Genomic DNA, 25,907 nt, shown 5'->3' with positions numbered 1-25,907 from the left:
AATACTCTGTCCATTATCATTTATCAGCAGCAACATACCAAGATAAGTGTGGAACACTCTGTTCAATGGTACATATTCATTTAATCAATTGTAAATGGTTAAAATAATATCACCAAAACTGAAGGGTCATTTAGCTGTGGCCAACAATCTAGGCATGCTTGCAGCTCAGTGAGCAAAGTGATCATAGAAGTTATCTCAAGGATCCTACTGGAACTTCATCAGATAATTATTTGTCAAAAGCCTAACTTAGGCAATGCCTTTTACAAGGCTCCAGGACAAACTTGACCAAGAATTGCAAAATGAAGATTAGAATTTCAAAACCTACAATTCATTTTAAGACCTACAATTCCACAAAGGACAACAAGTAGTAGAACTTTAGGTGTCAGCTGGAATAGCATGCTTCCATATTTTCTGAGTCACCTGGTTGCGTGCCTCCATTGTCCAGAGGCTGGTCCCAGTTGCAATGGATTGATTTTATTCTACTCTTGCAGAATCAAGTGGATTGATATTGTTTGAAGACCACTGCTGAATCAAAATATTTGTTGCATCAGTCAGACGTATGGACACGAATACATACCATGTTAGGTGTTTTCTCTGAATAAACTTGATACTGATTTAGTCCGGCACAAATTTCATTTGGTTATATTTTCACGATAAGATCTCAGGAGCAAAACTTATAACAGCGCTCTATTGTTTCACCGATGCCGCAATCACTAATCCCTAATAAAAAGATCAGCCATGTAACCACATATTGTGTCAGCGCCAAATTTATCTCTATGCAACAGGTATTTGTACTACTTAAACAGAAGTGGTTGCTTTTTTCGAAAAAACGCAAAGCTTGGGTCTCAATGCGTTGATAGAAGGAAAGTTTTTACAAGTCTAAGCTTGGGTCTCAACAGATCGGAGCCTGAGTCTTTCCGCACATCAAGATCAGCATGGGACCACGGCGCCAACCCAAGGAACTGGCCCACGGCACAAAGACCTGCAGCAAGGACGCTCAGATCTGCAATATGCCGCTGGAGCATGCAGTGACAACCCACGCTGGAGCCAGACAGATGATGCCGGCTACACGCCGCAAGGTGCCGCCAGATAAGAAACAAAAGTGGTTATCAAGCAGGCCAATAATGACCTTAAACGTTTTAACACACACAAAGGAAGGTCGCGTGGGGCTGTGGTGTCAAGAAAAGGAAGGTCGCGTGGGGCAGTGGCGGTAAACCCTACCTAGCTCGTGGAGGCTTCTTCGAGAAGGCGAGGGCGAGGTCGAATACAAAACCCGCGAAGCTTTTTCTTTTGGAGCCTAAAGAATTGTCAAGAGGACCTTATGATGTGGCTAAATTACAAGCACACCTTTCCCAAATTTTAATTTTGACCAATCAATTTTTTGTCAATTATACAAAAGTCATCACAGAATACCTTTTTCATACAAATCAACATTATTATGTTTATACCGTGTAAATAATATGTAAAACTTTTTTTTTCAAAAAAATCGGCAGGAGCACCGCCTTTCATGTAGAATAGAAGAAGAATGAAAGGTGTTACAAATATTTACACTAGCCTTTTCGAGATGAGGCAAAACCGAAAGAACCCTTACAGTACTACATGTGGACTACTGGCGCAAAGGCAAGTGGCTAGATTTATGCATGCGGATATCCTCGAGGGCTAGGTGAGCCACCTCATGATACACATAGTTTTATAAACCGGACGGACTGGTGGTCCGACTGGAAAAAACAGGAACCAAGGTCTCGTCCGGTTTTAATGTATGTCAGTCTTTCAGCAAAAAACAACAACAAAATATCAATAAAATCATGTTTTTTTAGGGAAATCAATAAAACCATGTGTAAACTAGGATCTTTTGACCTTGGCCACCACATGCCCAACGGCCCAATACCAACTAGGCCATCTACAATTTGTGTTTTCATAATGGATTACAACCAATAATAAGTTTATTCATTCTCTCAAAGGTCCATTTTTTAGAAAAATAATTTAAATATTCTGGTTTCTTGTCACTATTGAACCAGTTGAACCAGTGGCCTGACCAGCAAAAACCTAAATCGGTAGCCTCATCGGTTTGATTGGCAGTCCGTGTTTTAAACTATGGCGATATGTCATCCTCCTTCTAGTGAGAACCCTATGATTTTGCTCTTTCCAAATGTTTCAGAGCGAGTAAATCAAGTTGTTGCTACCTACCAACGCCTTCCTCTCTTGAGTTGGTTGCGGAAAAGTCATCCCACCACCGGTTGATAGAGTTGTCAGGGCCAGGGGGCTCGGAGTGGGCATCTCCGTCGGCAACGTTAATCGTTTTCCAAACCATCTGCGAGAAGGGTCAGTCCCGACAAAGATGTCAACCTGTCTCGAGAGCCCCAAACATAGGTGGCAGACGGGGTCGTGCGGCCATCCTCTTATCGCCAAGTTTTCCTCCATGAGGACCCTACCATGCAGGACCATCCAAGCAAAGAACTTGCAATTGGGGCATGGCCTTGTCAAATATAAATCTTGAAAAGTGTGTTTATACCTTATAACACCGGATAAAGAGAGATTGTGAAATGATAATCTTTCTTGAAAGCAAAGATGCTTATAATTGTTAAGAGAACATGTATTTACAAGCAGAAGGAAACTCGACTAGTTTTGCTGAAGGGGTCATGTAACCCATGTTAAGAAACAAACAAGGGGTTTTCCTTAAGCTTGACTTCGAAAAAGCATACGACAAGATTAATTAGGAGTTTCTCCTCGAATGTCATACAATTAGAGGTTTCAGCAGTATAAGTGGATTCACCAAATCTTAGATAATGGGACAGTTAGTGTGGAAATTAATGATGTGGCAGGCCCCTAGTTTTCAAGCGAGGGGGCGAGGCAGGGTGACCCCCCTCTCATTTTTGTTTAATATGGTTGTTGAATGCCTTATCAAAATAGTTTAAAAGGCTCAGAGCAATGTATTATTTGTTTGCTTGCCCCCTGATCTTATTGAACAAGATGTGGCTATATTACATCATGTTGACAACACTGTGTTGTGTCTTAGCCATGACCCTGCTTAAGCTCTGAATATGAAACTTCTGCTATACATTTTTGAACTTATGTCCGGCCTTAAAATTAACGTCATGAAAAGTAAGATTTTTATGGTTGGAGGCGATAATAAAATTGCTGCCTTTTATGCTGATATGTTTGGGTATCAACTAGCCTCACCTCCTTGCCCATGAAGTACTTGGGTGTTCCTGTTAGCTTTTGATTCTTAAAAACCATTGACCGGGACTTTGTTCTAGCTAACATGATTAAGCGGTTGGATGGTTGGATTGGTAATACGTACAGCTTCCTCCGGTGGGAGGTTGAATCTGATTAACTCTACTTTGTTTGGCATTCCATCGTATTACATGTTTTAGAGAAAAGGCATACGCCCGACTTTATAAATAAAGCCAAAAGGCAGGAAGGTAGCAACAACACCACAAAAAAGTATCAAGAACACCCAAGCCCCAACGACGGGCGAGACGACAGGGGAGAAAGTCAAGTACATGGCACCCTCGCCAGTACACGGCACGCAGGCCGGAATAGAAAGATCCAGCTAAAACTAAAGCATCCGGCCCAAAAGAAGCAATTAAGCATCCTGCTCTTGTCTGCATAACTGAGACGCCGTCGCCCGGATTTTGGAGCAGCATAGAGAGCGCCTCTTGGTCGTCGACCTTAGTCAATGATTTCCACTGCTGCAGGAAAGCACACGATTTAAATAAGCAGTCAGCCGGTTTAGCCGGAAACACGTGCTCGATAGTAAATTTGTTCCTAGTTGTCCATAGGGACCAGCATAAAGCACCCAAGCCCACCCAAAAGATGCGCCTGGATATGCCGGAAAGGTTGGATGCCAAGTTGCGCAACTCGGCAAAGGAGGCAGGGGCCCAAGAAACACGTAGCCAGTCCCGCACGCAACTCCAAATGAGCTTAGCCAGGTGACAGTGAAAAAAATATGTTCCATGTCTTCCACATCACCGCACAGGGCACAAAACTGGGAGCCCGGTCCATTTCTCTTACGAATTTGATCAGCCGAGGGCAACCGGCCTTGGAAAGCTTGCCACAAGAAATTTTAATCTCAGGGGGAATACGAGCCTTCCAAATTTGGGAGAAACGATTGATAGGCGTGCCACCAACAAGCTTAGAATAAAGAGATTTAACAGAAAAGCGTCCAGAGGCAGACAGCGGCCAAAGCACCGAATCCCTGACCGTCAAGAGCATAGGGAAGAGGGCAGTAAGACGTTGCCAATCTTCAAACTCTACAGGCGACAAGGAGCGGCGAAAGGCCAGGTTCCACCCCTGGGAAGCTAGCTTCGCAATAGAAATATTTGGATCAGAACAATAAGAGAAAAGGGTAGGGAAGGTCACCGAGAGAGGTGATTCTCCATACCACCAATCTAGCCAAAACCTAATCGAGGATCCGTCCCCAACAACAAACTTAACGAAAGATTGAAAAACAGGTCTAACTTTGACCAGAGACTTCCAAAACTGAGAACCACCACGCGGCAGAGCAAACATCAGGCTAGAGGACGGAAAATATTTAGCCTTAAGGATCGACAGCCAGAGGGGCTGATCCTCAGCGCTCATAATCTTCCACCACCATTTAATCATCAAGCACTGATTCATGATGGAAGTGCTAAGAATCCCTAACTCCCCAAGGTTTTTGGGCCTACACATCAATTTCCATTTAACAAAGTGATATTTGCGACGATTGTCCGCCGCATTCCAGTAAAACGCCCCACGGTGTTTATCAAAACCAGCATGAATCCCAGCCGACAAGAGATAAAAGCCCATCAGGGACATGGGGAGGGAGGAGAGGCAAGCATTAATTAGAGCCACTTTACCCGCATTCGTATTATATCTACCCCACCAGGGAAGGACCCTGTTGCCCACCTTTGTGACCACCGGGGCAAAATCTTTGGCATGAAGCACGTCCGGGGAAATAGGCAAACCCAAGTATTTGAACGGAAAGGAGCCCAGATTACAGTTGAGAAGGTGGGCCACTCGCACGGCTTCCGACTCGTCCACACCAGTAACACCCACTTCGCTTTTGGCGAAGTTAATCTTAAGCCCCGACATCGCCTCAAAGCATAATAAAATAAAATTTAGGTGGGTAAGGCAGGCCTCATTCAGCTCAACCATAATAATAGTGTCGTCCGCGTATTGGAGGTGGGTCAGACCATGGGAAATAAGATTAGAACTAACCGGAGTAATGCCCGCAAGTAGCAGCCCTGGAGAGCAGGCGAGATAAAGCATCCGCAATGAAATTGAATAAAATGGGAGAGGCAGGGTCGCCTTGCCGCAGGCCCCTACCATTGGCAAAGAATTTGCTAACCTGACCATTAACATTGATGGCAGTGTGGCCTCGCGAGACCAACTGCATAATTCTATCGACAAGGGGCCTCTCAAACCCTTTGGCCAATAAAACTCTACGTAAAAAAGGCCAACTCACCGAATCATAGGCCTTCTCAAAGTCTAGGAATCACCGCGTTCGACTTGCGAATCTTAAGGTCGTGAACGATTTCATGCAAGCAAAGAATCCCGTCCAGAATGAAACGACCCTTAATGAAAGCCGACTGAAAAGGGCCGATGGTACGGTGGGCAATGGGGGAGAGGCGAGTGGCTAACCCTTTGGCCGGAAACTTGGCGAAGTTATTAATAAGGGCAATCGGACTAAATTGTGAGATCAAGTCCGCGCCCTTGACTTTAGGAATAAGGGTAATGACAGCGTAGTTAAGGCGAGAGATATCCACCGTACCCAACCAGAACCCTTGGATAATTTTACAAATGAGAACCTGCAACTGCGGCCAATTTTTTTTAAAGAAGGGGATAGAAAAACCATCAGGGCCAGAAGCAGCATTCGGGTTAGCCGAGCTAATCACCTGCCAGATCTCTTCGTCAGATAAGGGGACCATCATGCCCAAATTTTCGCCCGGAGAAATTTTAGAACCCTCATCCCAGAATCCAGAGCAGAGGTCAAGCCCAGGATCCGGCTTAGAGCCGAGTAGATTGGAATAGAAGCTAACAATGTGATTCATGATGAGGGACTGGTCCGAAATTCTGACGCTGTCAATCAACAGAGTGTCAATGAAACATCTGCGGCGTCTGCCATTCGCGACCGCAAAGAAATATGCCGTCATAGCATCACCCTTCAAGGTCCAATTGAGGGCACCTCGTTGGCGCCAGTAAATTTCTGACTGTTGGTGAAGCAGCAACAAAGCGTCTTCCAGGGAGTACCGAGTAGCCCACTGAGAGGCGGAGAGCCCAGATGTGTCAGCAACTTGATCCAAATCCCGGATTTGAGATTCAAGGGAGTCTTTGTCTCTACGAAGCTCAGCCGCCCTATTCCGAGACCACCCCCTCAAGAATTTACGAAGCTCATAAGACAGCTTGTGCCAATCATCCATGGGACCAAAGGAGCGATGAGGAGAAGAAAGAAGATTGGAGATCTTAGAACCCATCATCTCACAAAAACCCTCAACAACAAGCCAAGAAGCATCAAACTGGAAACGGGAGGGAGAAACGAAGGAAAGGATACCCGCATCCAGGACCAGGGGAACATGGTCAGAGCCCACCGCAGGCCTGGCCTTAAGCAGCGCGCGGGGGAACAGCGAATCCCACCGATCAGACACAAACACCCTATCCAGCACCGACCGGACAGGTGAGGAATGATGGTTAGACCAAGTGAACCGCGCCCCCACCCTAGGGAGCTCACGAAGCGTGCAATTACTAATTAAATCATTAAAAGCATTGGCAAGAGGCCAAGAGAAATTAGGACTGTTCTTGTCAGCCGGAGAACGTAACAAATTGAAATCACTCCCAATTAAAAGAGGAATATTACAGGTTTCAATCTTAATCGAAAGTTCATCCAAGAAAAGAGGAGCAAGTGTGTGATCCGCGGGGCCGTATACCACCATAAATTCCCACAAAATGTTCAGCTGACAATGATGAACCACACAGCTAGCCCAAAAGATGCCATGATCAAAAGCAATGAAATCAAACACGTCCTGCTTGGACCCAATCAAGATACCCCCAGAATGACCCGAAGCAGGGAGAAAGTGCCAATCAAACCTATCCATCCCAGCTAGCGCAGAGAGTTCAGAAGGGGAAAAGGATTCCTTAAACGTTTCGACCAATCCTAAAATGTCAATATGTTCACCACAAACCAAGTCATGAATCTGGTCACGGCGCCCCCTAGCACCGAAACCCCGAATATTCCAGAAGAGAGCTTTCATTTGAAGGAAAGGTTTTTAATACGAAGACTCGATCTGCACGGGGCCACACAAGGCTTAGAGCGCTTGGAACGACCGGGCTTAACAAGGGCAGGGGGAGCAGACGACTGGCCACACCCATTTGTCGCCTCAATCCCCCCGGACTGGCCCTGAGCACCAGCAGGGCCAGCAACATTCGCGGCCTCCAAGGCCTTAGCAATAGCAGTCTGGGCTGCCTCATTGGCCCTAATGACAGAAAGAAGGTGAGAGGGAGAGCCCATCCCCGTTTTAGCAGCCACCCCAATATCAGACATGATATGCAACAAATGATCATCTGATAATGCAGGTAAAACAAGGCGAACAGGAGAGGCAGGGAGAGATGGTTGGGCAGACAAACCTGCAGGAGGGAGATCCCTGGCCGCGGCACGCCGTTCCGTCCGCACCGCCACCGAAACGCCAGAATCGCGCACGCGCCGGCCCTTCCGCGCCGTGGACGCCGGAGATCGCAGCACAGGGGAGCAGCGGACCGGCGACGCCGGCCCGGGGCCAGACCCCGAGGCAGAGCCCAGATCCTTGTCCAGACGACGAGCCAGACCCGCCGCCGAAAGCTTGGAGGTAGGAGAGGCCCGACTCTTAGCCGAGAATTTCCGGACCGACGACTTCTTCTTCTTCTTCTTAGTTGAGAGCTCGATGGAACGCAGGGGGGAAGCGGGAAGGTCCTCGATCCCAGATAAGGACGAAGACTGCGGGCGAGTAGGAACATTGGAGCATACACCAGAGAAGGGGGTCCCCTTACCAACAGCAGCGTCACGGGAAGCCAGGCCCTCCTTCTGAGGGTTAGGAGCAGGTGCATTATCCTTGAGCAGCTCACGTTCATCCGGATCCAACTTATCCCATTCAGACTGAGTAAAGCGCGGATCAGTACCTCCACTTGGGTTATGCCCCCCAGCCGAACCATCCCCATGCATGTCATCTTGGTCAGAAGGCTTGGAAGGAGGAGGCGGAGGTGGAACACGGGGTTTAACACCCTCCACCCGAACCCGAAGTCGCACACCCTCGGGAGATGGGAAAACACCAACGAAACCATGAACACAGACGGGGTCGATACACCAAACATTGAGACGAACCGGGCCAACCTTGCCCAGAGATTCCGAATCCACTTCCACAGGCTTGCCAATGAGCTTACCAAAAGCCATCATGAACTCCACAGATCGAAGCCCAACTGGCACGTTGTCAACTAGCACCCAAATCTTGCTGAGAGGGCCCACCACCTTCGCACCACAAGTAGCCGCTTTGACAGACACCACAAGCTGGTTCAGGGGGAGAGTAAAACTGGTGCACGAGGAGATCATCCTTAGACAATCCTTGGAGGGGAAAACCACTGCAAATTCATACTCTGAAAGCTGGCGCACCTGCCAGTCCCAGCCACCGTCGTCCCATATTTTCAAACCCTCCAGGAGGGTCTGCGGAGAGATCTTCTGACCACACACCGTGATGATGGCCGCGTTAGAGAGGGACGGCGCAGCCATCACCACAGGAACATCAGCATCCAAAGCGAAGAACGAGCATCCAGGTAAACCCAAGCCAAACTGTATGAAGGAGGGGCTCTTGGTACGGTTACGGCAGTCCACAGTAAGATGGCCATCGGAGCGACAAATGAGGCAGAAGGGTGGGTTAGTGCATCTAGATTGGAAGTGGTTCGGGCGGTGGCAGGCAAAGCAAGTCAGGGTCGGAGAAGGTCCCGAGGGAACAGGATGCTGGCGGGGAGGGGGAGGCGGAGGCGGCGGCAGGATGCCATCACCACGGACCACAGAAGAGGCACCCGAAGCAGAAGGAGGAGGACGCCGATCCCCAGCCTATGAAGAGGAAGAGCCAGGCCCGAAGCGTGGCCCCGAGTGAGAGGCAGCACCAGCCACAAACGAGCGAGGGGGTGGCCGAGGCGGAGGGACCGGACCCCTAGCCGGAGCGGGGCGCGGCGCCGACGAAGAGGAGCCACCACCCGCCGAAGCAGCAGCGGCCTCCCACAGATCCAGCCCCGACCCCGACGCACCACCAGATCCAGGGAGCGCCGTCCCAGATCTGGCCACGGAGCGCTCCGGCCCCGCCTCCCAATCCTCCCGCTCGCGCGATAGCTCGCGCTCCGCCCGCTCAGATTCGAGCTTCGACCGCAGCTCCGCCTCATAGGCCAGATCGACACCACTGCCCGGCGAAGCTTCACGGGCCCGCTTGCTACCCGAAAGGGCCTCGGAGGAGGAACCCCTATGTCCCTCAACTGCTATTGAGAAGCTTGATAAGCCCGGGAGAAGATTTTCCTGGCAGGAGGGTGTAAATAGAAGCAAGTATCATATGGTTGGTTGAGCGAAAACATGTAGAGCAAGAGATAAAGGTGGGTTTGGGATAAAACTCTATCTCAACCAGAGACAATTTGAGGAAAAAAATTGAACTGGGAATCATCTGTGTTCTTTCTGCAATAACATAGAAACTGCTGAGCACATGTTCTTCTCCTGTAGTGTTGATCTACTTGGGGTTGTACTGGTAGAATTCCCGGTACTTGAGGCATTGCGGGCTTGCGGCGGTGTGTTGGGGGATTTGGAATGTTGGCGACAGGGTTACCTTTGACATTTGACAAACACGTGATGAGATCACCTATATATAGGTGATCTTTACAATCTGTGCGTTTCTGTTGTATTGGACAGGGTGACTGAAAGAAGCTGACAGAGATGCTGATGCTTTCAGTGAAGGAGTGCAGACGCTGATGAGTGATGAATGAAGTTTGGGAAGCATAAAAATTGCTGGGCTGCTTCCTTTGTGCTGTGTAGATGTTGGGTTCGTTTTGGATGTTGGATGTTGGATGTTCAGTGTGCTGCTAGCCACCTGTATTGGCTGATTCTTGTTTGTTAGGCCAGAGTGTTACTGTCAGTGCCAACAGGTTTTTGCCCCGTAGCAGTCGGTTGGTCGGTTTCGATGTCGAATCAATTGCAGCGGGTTTCCTGTTGCTGCTCCAGCTCGAATCCCTCTTTCGGTCTTTCCCTCTTCCTTTTGTTGTATGAACAGCTATATTTCCGTTATTGCAAATTAATGGAAAGGGGGTAATGCCCGGTTGGGGAAAAAATGTGTCGCCAAAATAATGTCACAAACTTGCAGTAGCAACTGACCCGAGTCGATCTGGTTTATTCAGAGTGTCGTGCCATCACAAGGGAGGGAACACAACACCTGCAACTTCAGGATTCGGCTACTGGGCACAAGCCGAGGAAGCCGCATACATTCTATCTATCTAGATGCACAAGCCGAGGAAACATATATGCTGCATGAATGAGGATTATTATTCGATTTATCCAACCGTATTCATCGGTACATTACATACAAAAACATATATCTTTGCACAATCTCAGTATGCTGCCCTACCTAAAATCTCAATTGGCTACCCTGGCATGCTTCCTTGTCTGAGACCAAGGCCCAAGCTGATGATGCCGAATCTATCTATCTATATAGAACAAAAAGAACGGAAGAGATATGCTAGTCAGACCAATAGTGCATGTCTACCACGCGGGCTATCCAGCCTTCTCACTGTAAGAGCACCCTTACATCATTCAGGCACCAAGCCTCCTTCTCCAGCAGACATAACAAAACGACGAAACGAAACAGCACAAGCAAGAACTACCAAAAAGAACTCCACATTGTGCCCAGCCAACCAATAAAACTCTCTGAAATGACACTGAAGCTATCAACCTAACTTTGCTGAGTGAGATATCATCAAGTCTCTAGTCCCGGCTGCGCCACCACCCCCACCCTCAAGTCAGCTCTCAGATGCAGCACGCCATCGATGAAGAGGTTGTCGTTGGTAATGAACGTCGACCATGGAACCTCAAAAAGATCAGCGCATCCCAGCATCCAATCATCGCCTGTATGCTTGTCCTGGAACCTGGTAACGAATTTCCCCGACGATCTTGTCCTTGCAGCTAACTCAAAATCTACTGTCAAACATGTTGGGCCCTTTGGCATCTCAATCTTTTCTACACAGAGGCCAAAGCTGTATGCCTTACTCTGCTCATGCATTTGACAAAACGCTATGAGAAAGAAATCCTGTCCAGCAAGATGGAACAAGTGTGTCTTTTCCCGGTTGGGAACAGTCGGGAGCACTCCTCGTGTGTTAGATCCAAGTAAACAATGGCCTGTGGGCAGGGCTGGTCGAATTCAACGACTTTGATTGGTTTAAGCCTGTAAGCTCGCTGTGGGACTTGCCAGCAGGTTCTTGTGTCTGCATCAGTAGTGCCTTGCTCATGTGCTGGGTAAGCTTTGTGCAAGAGAACATCGATGATAAGCTTCTTTGTTTGCTCACTGTCTACATCATCATCACTGCATGTCAGCACTTCATGAAGTTTACTCCAAGTCATATGACTGAAGCGCACCAGCGGAAGTAAACGAGAGCTCCATATCTTGTGCCTTTCCTCTGTTTCTGGGTATTGCTTGCACGCCCACTCAAGCAGAAAGCTATATACGGTATCTTCAGATCTTATCTGTAGGTCAGTACCAGAAAAGATGGCTTCAATCCCAACAAGAGGCATGTCCATCAATTCATCAGAGAAGCTGGAACAGACAAGTCATGCCATGAGTAACACTCCATGCATGATTTTGTGAAAAAAAATGTCTACACTTTTTTCTTTTTTGAGGAAGATGTCTAATGCTTTCTCGGAAAGTAAAAAAGGTAGCTCCATCAGATGGTGGTCACTCACTTGGCAAAAACCTTGTATTTGCTGGCAAGGAATTCCTTGGCAGCATCTGTCAGATGCCGAATTTCAGCAGCCACTGAAGTGGAGCATGGGTAATCTAGGTAGAGCAACGCAGACTCTCTGGTCATAGGCAAGTTTGTGAGTAACTGGTTACAATGCCTCATGCAAGCAAGAACCTCAAATTTATCAGCGGCCATCAAGATGTCGAGCAGAAGATTGGGCTCAGTTGTTGTCAACTTTCCAGTGTACATAAAGCTCAAAATCTCCATCATGACAGTTTCCTCCGTTCCTAGTAGAATGAAACAATCGAGGCATAAGGGTTTATGATAACGGAGCGCTCCGGCCCCGCCTCCCAATCCTCCCGCTCACACGGCAGCACGCGCTCCGCCCGCTCAGATTCGAGCTTGGAACGCAGCTCCGCCTCATAGGCCAGATCGACGCCATCGCCCGGCGAAGCTTCACGGGCCCGCTTGCTACCCGAAAGGCCTCGGAGGAGGAACCCCGAGACTTGTCCATGGCGGTCACCTCAGCGAAGGAGAGGAGTAGAGGGGGTGGGGAGGGAGCGGATCTGGAAAACTGGCGGATAGGGCGACGCACCCTGCCGATATCGGCGGCGGAAGCAGGAAACCCTAGGAAGGGGGGGAAGCGCCGCGACGCACCCATAAATAGCCACAACAGGCCAGGCCACAGAGGGCCGAATGGGCCGGAACGGGACCGCAGGCCCGGGAAGGGGACGGACGCGGAGCAGTGGCCACAACCAGCTGCCCCGGGTGCTGCTTCGGCTGGCGGTGGTTCTGGGCTGGATCCGTGGGAGGCCGCTGCTGCTTCGGCTGGCGGTGGTTCCTCCTCGTCGGCGCCGCGCCCGCTCCGGCCAGGGGCCCGGTCCCTCCGCCCCGGCCCCCTCCTCGCTCGTTTGCGGCGGGCGCTGCCTCTCGCTCGGAGCCGCGCTTCGGGCCTGGCTCTTCCTCCTCGCAGGCCGGGGATCGGCGCCCCCCTCCCTCTGCTTCGGGTGCCCCTTCTGCGGTCCGTGGCGATGCCATCCTGCCGCCGCCGCCTCCCCCTCCTCGCCAGCACCCTGCTTCCTCGGGCCCTTCACCGACCCTGACTTGCTTTGCTTGCCACCGCCCGAACCACTTCCAATCTAGATGCACTAACCCACCCTTCTGCCTCATCTGTCGCTCTGATGGCCATCTTACTGTCGACTGCCGTAACCGTACCAAGAACCCCTCTTTCATTCAGTTTGGCCTGGGTATTCCCGGATGTTCTTTCTTCGCTCTGGATGCTGATGTTCCTGTGGTGATGGCTGCGCCGTCCCTCTCTAACGCGGCCATCATCACGGTGTGCGGTCAGCTGATCTCTCCGCAGACCCTCCTGGATGGTTTGAAAATATGGGACGATGGTGGCTGGGATTGGCAGGTGCGCCAGCTTTCAGAGTATGAATCCGCAGTGGTTTTCCCCTCCAAGGACTGTCTATGGATGATCTCCTCGTGCACCAGTTTTACCCTCCCCCTCAACCAGCTTGTGGTATCTGTCAAAGCGGCTACTTGTGGTGCCAAGGCGGTGGGCCCTCTTAGCAAGATCTGGGTGCTAGTTGACGACGTGCCAGTTGGGCTTCGATCTATGGAGTTCATGATGGCGTTTGGTAAGCTCATTGGAAAGCCTGTGGAAGTGGATTCGGAATCCCTGGGCAAGGTTGGCCCGGTTCGTCTCAATGTTTGGTGCATCGACCCCGTCTGCGTTCATGGTTCCGTGGATGTCTTCCCTTCTCCTGAGGGTGTGTGACTTCGGGTTCGGGTGGAGGGTGCTGAACCCCGTGCTCCACCTCCACCTCCGCCTCCTCCTTCCAAGCCTTCGGACCAAGATGACACGCAGGGGGATGGTTCGGCTGGGGGGCATAACCCAAGTGGAGGTACTGATCCGCGTTTTACACAATCTGAATGGGATAAGTTGGACCCGGATGAACGCAAGCTGCTCAAGGATAATGCCCCTGCTCCTAATCCTCAGAAGGAGGACTTGGCTTCTCGTGACGCTGGTGTTGGTAAGGGGACCCCCTTCTCTGGTGTTTGCTCCAATGTGCCTACTCGCCCGCAGTCTCCTTCCTTCTCTGGGATCGAGGATCTTCCCGCTTCCCCCTTGCGCTCACCAAGCCCTCAACTAAGAAGAAGAAGAAGTCTTCGGTCCGGGAATTCTCGGCTAAGAGTCGGGCCTCCTCCACTTCCAAGCTTTCGGCGGCGGGTCTGGCTCGTCGTCTGGACAAGGATCTAGGTTCCGCCTCGGGGTCTGGCCCTGGGCCGGCGTCGCCGATCCGGTGCTCCCCTGTGCTGCATTCTCCGGCGTCCACGGCGCGGAAGGGCCGGCGTGCGCGACTCTGGCGTTTCGGTGGCGGTGCGGGCGGAACGGCGTGCCGCGGCCAGGGATCTCCCTCCTTCAGGTTCGTCTGCCCAACCATCTCTTCCTGCCTCTCCTGTTCGCCTTGTTTTACCAGCTCTGTCAGATGATCATTTGTTGCATATCATGTCTGATATTGGGGTGGCTACTATACCGGGGATGGGCTCCCCCTCTCACCTTCTTTCTGTCATTAGGGCCAATGAGGCAGCCCAGGCTGCCATTGGTAAGGCAGTTGAGGCCGCGAAAGGTGCTGGTCCTGCTGGTGCTTAGGGCCAAGCCAGGGGGGTTGGAGGCGACAAATGGTTGTGGCCAGTCGTCTGGCCCCCCGGCCCTTGCTAAGGTTGGGCGTCCCAAGCGATCTAAGCCTTGTGGGGCTCCGTGCAAATCGAGTCTCCGTATTAAAAACCTTTCCTTCAGATGAGAGCTTTATTCTGGAATATTCGTGGTTTCGGTGCTAGGGGGCACCGTGACCAGATTCATGACTTGGTTTGTGGTGAACATATTGACATTTTAGGGCTGGTCGAAACGTTTAAGGAATCCTTTTCCCCTTCTGAACTCTCTGCGATAGCTGGGATGGATAGGTTTGATTGGCACTTTCTCCCCGCCTCGGGTCATTCCGGGGGAATCTTGATTGGGTCCAAGCGGGACGTTTTTGATTTCATTGCTTTTGATCATGGCATCTTTTGGGCTAGCTGTGTGGTTCATCATCTTTAGCTGAACACTTTGTGGGAATTTATGGTGGTATATGGCCCTGCGGATCACACGCTTGCTCCTCTCTTTTTGGACGAACTATCGATTAAGATTGAAGCATGTAATATTCCTCTTCTAATTGGGGGTGATTTCAATTTGTTACGTTCTTCGGCCGACAAGAATAATCCTAATTTCTCCTGGCCTCTTGCCAATGCTTTTAATGATTTCATTAGTAACTGCGCGCTGCGTGAGCTCCCTAGGGTGGGGGCGCGTTTCAACTGGTCTAACCATCAATCCTCGCCTGTCCGGTCGGTGCTGGACAGGGTTTTTGTTTCTGTTCAGTGGGACTCGCTGTTTCCCCGCGCGCTGCTTAAGGCTAAGCCTGCGGTGGGCTCTGATCATGTTCCCCTGATCCTGGATGCTGGTATCCTTTCTCTTGTTTCTCCCTCCCGTTTCTAGTTTGATGCTTCTTGGCTTGTTGTTGAGGGCTTTTGTGACATGATGGTTTCTAAGATTACTAATCTTCTTTCTTCTCCTCATCGCTCCTTTGGTCCCATGGATGATTGGCACAAGGTGTCTTATGAGTTGCGTAAATTCTTAAGGGGGTGGTCTCGGAATAGGGCGGCCGAGTTGCGTAGAGACAAGGAATCCCTCGAATCTCAAATCCGGGATTTGGACCAATCTGCTGACACATCTGGGCTCTCCGCCTCTCAGTGGGCTACTCACTACTCCCTGGAAGACGCTTTGGTGTTGCTTCACCAACAGTCAGAAATTTACTGGCGCCAACGAGGTGCCCTTAACTGGACCTTGAAAGGGGATGCTATGACGGCTTATTTTTTTGCGATCGCGAATGGCAGACGCCGCAGATGTTTCATTGACACTCTGTTGATTGACGGCGTTAGAATTTCTGACCAGTCCCTCATTATGAATCACATTGTTAGCTTCTATTCCAATCTACTCGGCTCTAAGCCGGACCCTGGGCTTGGCCTTTGCCCTGACTTCTAGGATGAGGGGTCTAAGATCTCTCCGGGCGAAAATTCGGGCCTAATGGTCCCCTTATCTGATGAAGAGATTTGGCAGGTGATTAGCTCGGCTAACCCGAATGCTGCTTCCGGCCCTGATGGTTTTTCGATCCCCTTCTTCAAAAATTCTGGCCGCAGTTGCGGCCTCTCATTTGTACGATCATCCAAGGGTTCTGGTTGGATACGGTGGACATCTCTCGCCTTAATTACGCTGTCATTACCCTTATTCCTAAAGTCAAGGGCGCGTATTTGATCTCGCAATTTAGGCCGATTGCCCTTATTAATAACTTCGCCAAGTTTCCGGCTAAAGGGTTAGCCACCCGTCTCTCCCCCATTGCCCACCGTACCATTAGCCCTTTTCAGTCGGCTTTCATTAAGGGTCGTTTCATTCTGGACGGGGTTCTCTGTTTGCATGAAATCGTTCATGACCTTAAGATTCGCAAGTCGAAAGCGGTGATTCTAAAATTAGACTTTGAGAAGGCCTATGACTCGGTGAGTTGGCATTTTCTTCGTAGAGTTTTATTGGCCAAAGGGTTCGAGGGGCCCCTCGTCCATAGGATTCTGCAGTTGGTCTCGGGAGGCCACACTGCCATCAATGTTAATGGTCAGGTTAGCAAATTCTTTGCCAACGGTAGGGGCCTGAGGCAAGGCGATCCTGCCTCTCCCATTTTATTCAATTTTGTTGCAGCTGCTTTATCTCGCCTACTCTCTAGGGCAGCCACTAGTGGGCACATTACTCCGGTGTGTTCTAATCTCATTCCCCATGGTCTCACCCATCTCCAATATGCGGACGACACTATTATTCTGGTCGAGTTGAATGAGGCCTGCCTTGCCCACCTCAAATTTATTTTACTATGCTTTGAGGCTATGTCGGGGCTTAAGATTAACTTTGCCAAGAGCGAAGTAGTTGTGACTGGTGTGGACGAATTGGAAGCCGCGCGAGTGGCCCACCTTCTTAACTGTAAGCAGGGCTCCTATCCGTTCAAGTACTTGGGTTTGCCTATTTCCCCGGATGTGCTCCATGCCAAAGATTTTGCCCCGGTAATCACTAAGCTGGGAAACAGGGTCCTTCCCTGGCGGGGTAGATATAATACGAATGCTGGTAAAGTGGCTCTAATTAATGCTTGCCTCTCCTCCCTCCCCATGTTCCTTATGGGCTTCTTTCTCTTGTCGGCTGGGATTCATGCTGGTTTTGACAAACACCGTGGGGCGTTTTACTGGAATGCTGCAGACAATCGTCGCAAATATCGCTTCGTCAAATGGAAATTGGTGTGCAGGCCCAAAAACCTTGGGGGGTTAGGAATTCTTAATACTTCCATCATGAATCAATGCTTCTTTCTAAGCTCGTTGGTGGCACGCCTACCAATCATTTTTCCCAAGTTTGGAAGGCCCGTATTCCCCCTAAGATTAAAATTTTCTTGTGGCAAGCCTTTCGAGGCCGGTTGCCCTCGGCTGATCAGATTCGTAAGAGAAATGGGCCGGTCTCCCAGTTCTGTGCTCTTTGCGGTGATGTGGAAGACTCGGATCATATCTTTTTTCACTGTCACCTGGCTAAGCTTATTTGGAGTTGTGTGCGGGACTGGCTTCATGTGTCTTGGGCCCCTGCCTCCTTTGCCGAGTTGCGCAGCTTGGCTTCCAACCTCTCCGGTGTATCTAGACGCATCTTTTGGGTGGGCTTGGGGGCTTTATGCTGGTCTCTGTGGACTACTAGGAACAAATTTACTATCGAGCACATGTTTCCGGCTAAACCGGCTGACTGCTTATTTAAATCGTGTGCTTTCCTGCAGCAGTGGAAATCATTGACTAAGGTCGACGACCAAGAGGCGCTCTCTATGCTGATCTACAAAATCCGGATGGCGGCGTCTCAGTTATGCAGACAAGAGCAGGATGCTTGATTGCTTCTTTTGGGCCAGATGCTTTAGCTTTAGTTGGTTCTTTCTTTTCCGGCCTGCGTGCCGTGTACTGGCGTGGGAGCCATGTACCTGACTTTATCCTTCGTCGTCTTGCCCAGCGTTGGGGCTTGGGTGTGTTTGTTACTTTTCGGTGATGCTGTTGCTACCTGCCTTATGGCTTTATTTATAAAGTCGGGCGTATGCCTTTCCTCTAAAAGGGTTTATGATAACAGTTCAATAAAGAACTAAATGGCAGATTCTTTGTGCGTAAATTACAACAGTAGACCTCCTATATTCAGGAAAGCTATCCATGCAGAAGACTAAGCGTGGATATACATTTGGTAGTTAAAGGCGATGATGAAAACTGAAAAGAGACTTAACCATTTCATTATGAAAAAGAAAAAGGAATGGCTGACAGAAACTCAGAGACAGAATGCTTCTTTCTAATAACATGTGGTGGGGGGGAATCCCTTTTCTTCAAAAAAAAAACTCAGAGACAGAATCCCTATAATACCATAAATAATCAACATTTTATCCTAAAAAAACATAGTGTGTACACTCTACATACTACAGTATAATAACACAGTCACAACAGAAAACCAGGACAAACTATAAAGGGATGGATGTTATCAGTTTACCTGAATCAGCAATTCGGAGTGTTATATGCCTCTGATCAGACTCTTTCATGCCATTTGAGAAAATCTAAGGTGAATAAAGCATATTAGGAAACATGTACTGACCATAGAAGAAATGAATCTCAAAAGGTTACGAAAATTACCTTAAGAAAGAATGGACTATTTGCAGCGAGAACAACCGAATTGATGTAAATGGTCTTTACTCGTAAAACTGGCGCAGACACCATGGTCCAAGAAGAGTCAATACTTTTTCCATCTGTTCATCACACAAAGAATACAAAGATCAGAGAGAAATAAAGGCCAAACTGGGGGAAATGAGATAATAGGCATACAACACAACCACTAGACAGATTCTGCTGTTAAGGTAATAGGAACGCTCTGTTCTTCTATGTGTGCATATTCGTTGATTCAACCTTCAGAAATATGGTAAAGTGATTAACAAAACATCATGAACATTCAAATTGACAGATTCTGCTGTTAAGGTAATAGGAACGCTCTGTTCTTCTATGTGTGCATATTTGTTGATTCAACCTTCAGAAATATGGTGAAGTGATTAACAAAACATCATGAACATTCTATGTGTGCAATTTATTTCCAGCAAACAAACGCTTTGTGACAAACACAAACTTGACAAGGAAGAAGATTACAAGTTAATCAATCCACGAAAGGACAGCATTGTCAATTTCAATGATTCAATATTTGTTTTAACTTTGATATTGTTAGAACTTTGAACATCATTGCTGCTCCACCTAAATATGTGACTAAGAATTTTCTGCATCCTAGTTGGATGTATAGACGATGCACAATTTGTTGATTGCTTCATTTGAACAGATTTGATATTAATCCAGACTAGAAAACCTCCATAGTCAGACAAATAACTCTCAAATTCACACAGCAACAGGTGAGGCTTGCTATAATTGTTCACCCCTAATGAAAGGCAAGCCAAGTGAAGTGAAGAAACAGCAGGAATCACAAATAAGCCACAGATTCCACACGGACCCATAGCCGAATCGCGCTGAACAGCAGAGAATCACCAGCAGCTGCATCCATCAATCCAATTCCAAGGGCGTGGGAGGAGTGAGGCATGGTACGGACCTGCTTCCTCCTTGTGGAGGCTGTTGGAATATTAGACAAGTTCATGATTAATTCCAGTAAATAATTCATGACTAGAAGAGCTACTAGCATGCAATAATCTAGCAAACTAGAAGAACAGCAAGACATGCATAACAGCAGCAAACACGTAACAATAGCTGTAGAAACAGACATGAACAGAGGATGTTGGACGTACTGATCGTTAGCTATTATGGGTGCGACAGTGTTGATGACGATGTTGGCGACGATCTGCTGCTGACGGCGATGAATACGACGATGAGTAGCACCGCCCGACTTGGACGGAAGACGACCCGTGATGACGAATTTGAGCAGTCGCGCACAGCGCTTCCCAAAAACCTAATTCGTCCTCTCCCGGTGCAGGATCGCAAAGACGAACGGTTCCGGAGACCTGCTCTCCCACGCGCCGATGCACGCCGGCGTTTGGGATGGAGTAGACTACGATGGCGGCGCAAGTTGTGAGATGAGGCAAAACCCTAGGTGTTTTTCGGTGTGTCTCTGGCCGCAGCCGGTAGCTGTATATATATTAGGACCAGAGGCGGTATTGTGTCGCGACCACAATCCCAAACCGACTCGGTTTCTAATTCGTATACTTACCGGACAAGAAATCAAAAACTTGTCTGCCAAGACATAAAAATAAAACGGCAAAAGGAAGCTGCGCTCCTGCAAGGAGACGGACTGGATTTCGGCGGACCATTCACGCGCATGTCGCATGTACGCCTCGCCTCGCCACGGCACGGCACGGCCCGGCCCGGCCCGGCCCGGCCCGGCCGGCCGGCGAGGCGAGCGAGCGCGCGCGTGTGGTTTCCCTTTCTCTTCTCACACACCACTTAGAGTGGTGGAGAGAACCCACTATATAAAGAGGTCCAACTCTTCTTCAACTTCCAAGGTGGGACTAAACTTAGCACCACCACTTGCCATTTTACACATGGGCTTTGAGATTTCAGAAATTGCTATGGGCCTAGCCCATTAATTCTAACAATCCCCCACCAGATCTCAAATACCCATTTAGAGATTTGCCTTCTCTCATCACTTGTTTAATATACCAGTGTTTCAGCAGAGACTGTTAAGTTGAACTTCTGCCTAGAACTTTAAGCTACATCCATTCACAACTTGACAATGGACTATGCCTTGAATTGCTAGTTTTGTGTGAACAGGTTTCACTCAAAGTCTTAACCAGTACCTGACCGCCAGTAGGCTACCCCGCGGTTTGGAGCTTATACGTCATACTCCCTGGTCTCTTCGTGAGCTTACTAGAGATCACCCAAATCTCATAGACTGCGACGTTTACAGTCAGAACTCATATAGGTGTGTTCTTTCAAGACTGCTCTGTAGGACAGCATCTTTGCTAATTATAGCCAATAGAACCACATTAAGGCATGTTGCCAACCTGCCTTACAGATCTGAGCCTTACAGCTCTGAGAGTTTTGCATCTTCACTTGGAGACGATCATAAGTTATTACTCTCCTCAGTTAACCAATAGCTTGTTCTTCCCAGATCCTAATTCACGGGATCTCCGATCACAAAGGTTGGGTTACTACTATGGTGTAACATCTATGGGTCTCATACCCATCTCCCTCGATGCAATATCTATCACATTTCGTGATAGTCCCTTTGTAAAGGGATCTGCCAGGTTTTTGTCTGTTTGTATATACGTAACAGTTATTACTCCGGAGTTTCTCAACTTCCTGACAGACTTCAAACGTCTTTTCACGTGTCTTGATGACTTTGCATTATCTTTAGAATTGTTCACTTTAGCGATAACCGTTTGGTTATCACAATTCATAAGAATAGCCGGTACAGGTTTTTCAACAACCGGCAAGTCCATCAAGAGCTCACGCAGCCATTCTGCCTCAACAGTAGCTGTGTCCAAAGCAGTTAATTCTGCTTCCATAGTTGACCTCGTCAATATGGTTTGCTTGCAAGACCTCCATGACACTGCGCCACCACCATGAGTAAATACATACCCACTTGTTGCGTAAAGTACATCAACATCGGAGATCCAATTTGAATCACTATATCCTTCTAGCACAGCAGGATGCCCTGAATAAGTAATTCCGTAACTCATAGTACCTCTCAGATAGCGCAAGACCCTTTCTAGTGCATGCCAATGATCATCACCCGGGTTGGACATGAACCTACTCAGTTTGCTCACAGCAAAAGAGATATCTGGTCTTGTAGCGCTAGCTAAGTACATGAGTGAACCGACAATTTGAGAGTATCTTAATTGATCTCTCGTTTCTTTCTTGTTCTTTCTGAGTGTCACGCTGGGATCATAAGGTGTTGGAGAAGGCTTGCTATCCATAAAACCGAATCGGTTCAAGACCTTCTCAACATAGTGAGATTGCGTTAATGTAATCCCACTCTCATCCTTAATAAGTTTGATGTTTAGAATTACATCGGCTTCTCCCAGATCTTTCATGTCAAAACTTTTTGATAGAAAAGACTTGACCTCATTAATTGCATTAATGTTTGTACCAAAGATCAGTATGTCGTCCACATACAAACATAATATGACACTATTGCCCCCACCATGGCGATAGTAAACACACCTATCAGCCTCGTTAATGACAAATCCTGCAGAAGTCAGAGTTCTTTCAAACTTCTCATGCCATTGCTTAGGTGCCTGTTTCAGACCATACAAAGATTTTAACAACTTGCACACCTTTCTCTCTTCACCCTTTACCACAAACCCGTCAGGCTGATCCATATAGATCTCCTCTTCCAACTCTCCATTGAGAAAAGCTGTCTTTACATCCATTTGATGAATGATAAGACCATAAGAGGCAGCCAAGGAAAGTAACACTCGAATGGTGGTCATTCTAGCAACGGGTGAATAGGTGTCAAAGTAATCTTCGCCTTCTTTCTGAGTGTAGCCCTTGGCCACTAGCCGCGCCTTGTACTTATCAATAGTACCATCAGGCTTTAGCTTCTTTTTGAACACCCACTTACAGCCCACAGGTTTACAACCATATGGTCTATCAGTTAGTTCCCAAGTTCCATTAGAAAGAATTGAGTCCATCTCATTATGAACAGCTTCTTTCCAATCATCTACATCCGGAGATGCATATGCTTCTGCAATCGTCTTGGGTGTGTCGTCCACAAGGTATACAATGAAATCATCACCAAAGGATTTTGCAATCCTTTGTCTCTTGTTCCTTCTAGGAACTTCATTGTTATCCTTCTCAAGGACTTCCTCATGTGATTGTTCGAAATATTCATCAGTTGTACTAGATTCAGGAATTATCTCAGAAGAAAATCTAGCAATGCTATGCATATCTTTCATAGGAAATATGTTCTCAAAAAATGTTGCATCACGAGATTCCATTATAGTATCAACATGCATATCAGGTACTTCAGATTTTACCACTAAAAACCTATAAGCAATGCTCCGTTGAGCATACCCTAGAAAGACACAATCCACTGTCTTTGGTCCAAGTTTGCGTTTCTTAGGAATAGGAATATTGACCTTTGCCAAACATCCCCAAGTGCGCAAATAAGAAAGTGATGGTTTTCTCCCAACCCACTCCTCATAAGGGGTTTTCTCTTTATTATTGTTGGGAACTCTATTCAGGACATGACATGAAGTCAATAGAGCCTCCCCCCACCATGCCTTAGATAAACCAGCAGTGTCTAACATGGCATTCACCAAGTCAGTCAATGTGCGGTTTTTCCTCTCGGCCACTCCATTTGATTGAGGTGAATAGGGAGGCGTCCTCTCATGAATAATACCATGTTCCTCACAAAATTCATCAAAAACTTTTGGAAAATACTCTCCACCACGATCGGACCTAAGACGCTTGATCTTTCTCTCTAGTTGATTTTCAACTTCAGCTTTATAGATTTTAAAGTAGTCTAATGCTTCATCTTTAGTTTGCAACAAATAAACATAGCAAAATCTAGTCGCATCATCAATCAAAGTCATGAAATATCTCTTTCCACCTTTTGTCAACACACCATTCATCTCACAAAGATCAGAATGTATGAGTTCTAGAGGTGCCAAGTTTCTCTCCTCGGCAGCCTTATGAGGCTTTCGAGGTTGCTTAGATTGCACACAACTATGGCACTTAGAACCTTTGGCAACTGTGAAGTTCGGAATTAAACTCATGCTGGATAGCCGAGACATTAAACCAAAATTAATATGACATAAACGAGAGTGCCAAATACTTGCATCATCATTAACACTAGCACAAATTTGGTTTATTGACTTATTGCAAAAATCTGAAAGAGAAAAGCGGAACAAGCCTCCGCACTCATAGCCTTTTCCTATAAATTGTCCAAATCTTGACACGATTACTTTATTGGACTCTAAAACTACCTTAAATCCATCTCGACATAGAAGGGAGCCGCTAACTAGATTCTTGTTCATAGTAGGGACATGCTGCACGTTCCTTAGTTGCACGATCTTTCCCGAAGTAAACTTCAGATCCACCGTGCCAATGCCACGAACAGAAGCATGTGACCCATTCCCCATTAGGACGGAAGAATCCCTTGCGACCTGATAAGAAGTAAACAGGGAGATGTCAGCACACACATGAACGTTAGCACCCGAATCAATCCACCACGAAGATGATTGAAATACTGAAAGCACAATAGGTAAATTACCATACCCATCAGTATTGCTAGCGGTCACCATGTTGACAGTCTTGGAGCTTGTTTTCCCTCTGCGGTCTGCACGTTCAGGGCATTCCTTGGAAAAGTGTCCAGGCTTCCCACAGGCGTAGCACTCTAGCTCAGCCTTGTTGAACTTCTTCTTCTTGAAGGTAGTAGTCTTGGTAGGCTTGTTGAAAACAGGTTTGTTCTTCCCTTTGTTCTTGTTCTGTGGGTACCTCTGCACCATGTTAGCAGTAGGCTGAACCTCACCTCCTTTTTCAGTGGTATCTTTAGCCCGAGCTTTTTCTTCAACATCAAGAGATGCAATCAGATTTTCAACTGATATCTCCTGTCTCTTATGCTTCAGAGTTGTGGCGAAATTCCTCCATGAAGGAGGCAACTTTGCAATCATGCACCCAGCCACGAATTTGTCGGGTAGAACACATTTAAGGAGTTCAAGTTCCTTCACAATGCACTGTATCTCATGAGCTTGTTCAACCACAGAACGGTTATTCACCATCTTGTAGTCATGAAAACTCTCCATGATGTACAGTTCACTGCCTGCATCTGTTGCACCGAATTTTGCATTCAGTGCATCCCACAGAATTTTTCCGTCGTTTATGTGCATGTACACATCACACAGACGGTCAGCAAGAACACTCAGAATGCATCCCACAAACATAGTATTGGCTTCCTGGAATTTTCTCCGATCTTCGTCGGTCATTCCCTCTGGAGCACCAACACTAGCGTGGAAAACTTTCAGAGCAGTAAGCCAGAGCGTGGTCTTCACCTGCCACCTCTTAAAGTGCACACCGGTAAACTTATCCGGCCTCAGTGCATCAGCGAATCCAGCCATAGTTAACTCAGGAAATTGCCTATAATTAGGTTTTTGGATTGTTGGAATATTAGGCAAGTTCATGATTAATTCCAGTAAATAATTCATGACTAGAAGAGATACTAGCATGCAATAATCTAGCAAACTAGAAGAACAGCAAGACATGCATAACAGCAGCAAACACGTAACAATAGCTGTAGAAACAGACATGAACAGAGGATGTTGGACGTACTGATCGTTAGCTATTATGGGTGCGACAGTGTTGATGACGATGTTGGCGACGATCTGCTGCTGACGGCGATGAATACGACGATGAGTAGCACCGCCCGACTTGGACGGAAGACGACCCGTGATGACGAATTTGAGCAGTCGCGCACAGCGCTTCCCAAAAACCTAATTCGTCCTCTCCCGGTGCAGGATCGCAAAGACGAACGGTTCCGGAGACCTGCTCTCCCACGCGCCGATGCACGCCGGCGTTTGGGATGGAGTAGACTACGATGGCGGCGCAAGTTGTGAGATGAGGCAAAACCCTAGGTGTTTTTCGGTGTGTCTCTGGCCGCAGCCGGTAGCTGTATATATATTAGGACCAGAGGAGGTATTGTGTCGCGACCACAATCCCAAACCGACTCGGTTTCTAATTCGTATACTTACCGGACAAGAAATCAAAAACTTGTCTGCCAAGACATAAAAATAAAACGGCAAAAGGAAGCTGCGCTCCTGCAAGGAGACGGACCAGATTTCGGCGGACCATTCACGCGCATGTCGCATGTACGCCTCGCCTCGCCACGCCACGCCACGCCACGGCCC

General features: G+C 48.0%; 1 pseudogene; it reads right to left on the bottom strand.

Moving 5' to 3' along the window:
• Nucleotides 1-10,958: 10,958 nt before the first annotated feature.
• On the bottom strand, nucleotides 10,959-18,810 carry LOC123123617 (BTB/POZ domain-containing protein POB1-like; annotated as a pseudogene).
• Between the last annotated feature and the right edge of the window lie 7,097 nt (nucleotides 18,811-25,907).

Source organism: Triticum aestivum, chromosome 5D, assembly GCF_018294505.1.
Source record: "Triticum aestivum cultivar Chinese Spring chromosome 5D, IWGSC CS RefSeq v2.1, whole genome shotgun sequence".
Classification (NCBI taxonomy): domain Eukaryota; kingdom Viridiplantae; phylum Streptophyta; class Magnoliopsida; order Poales; family Poaceae; genus Triticum; species Triticum aestivum.
Note: the sequence above shows the minus strand (reverse complement) of the source record. Positions and strands in the feature narration are given on the sequence as shown.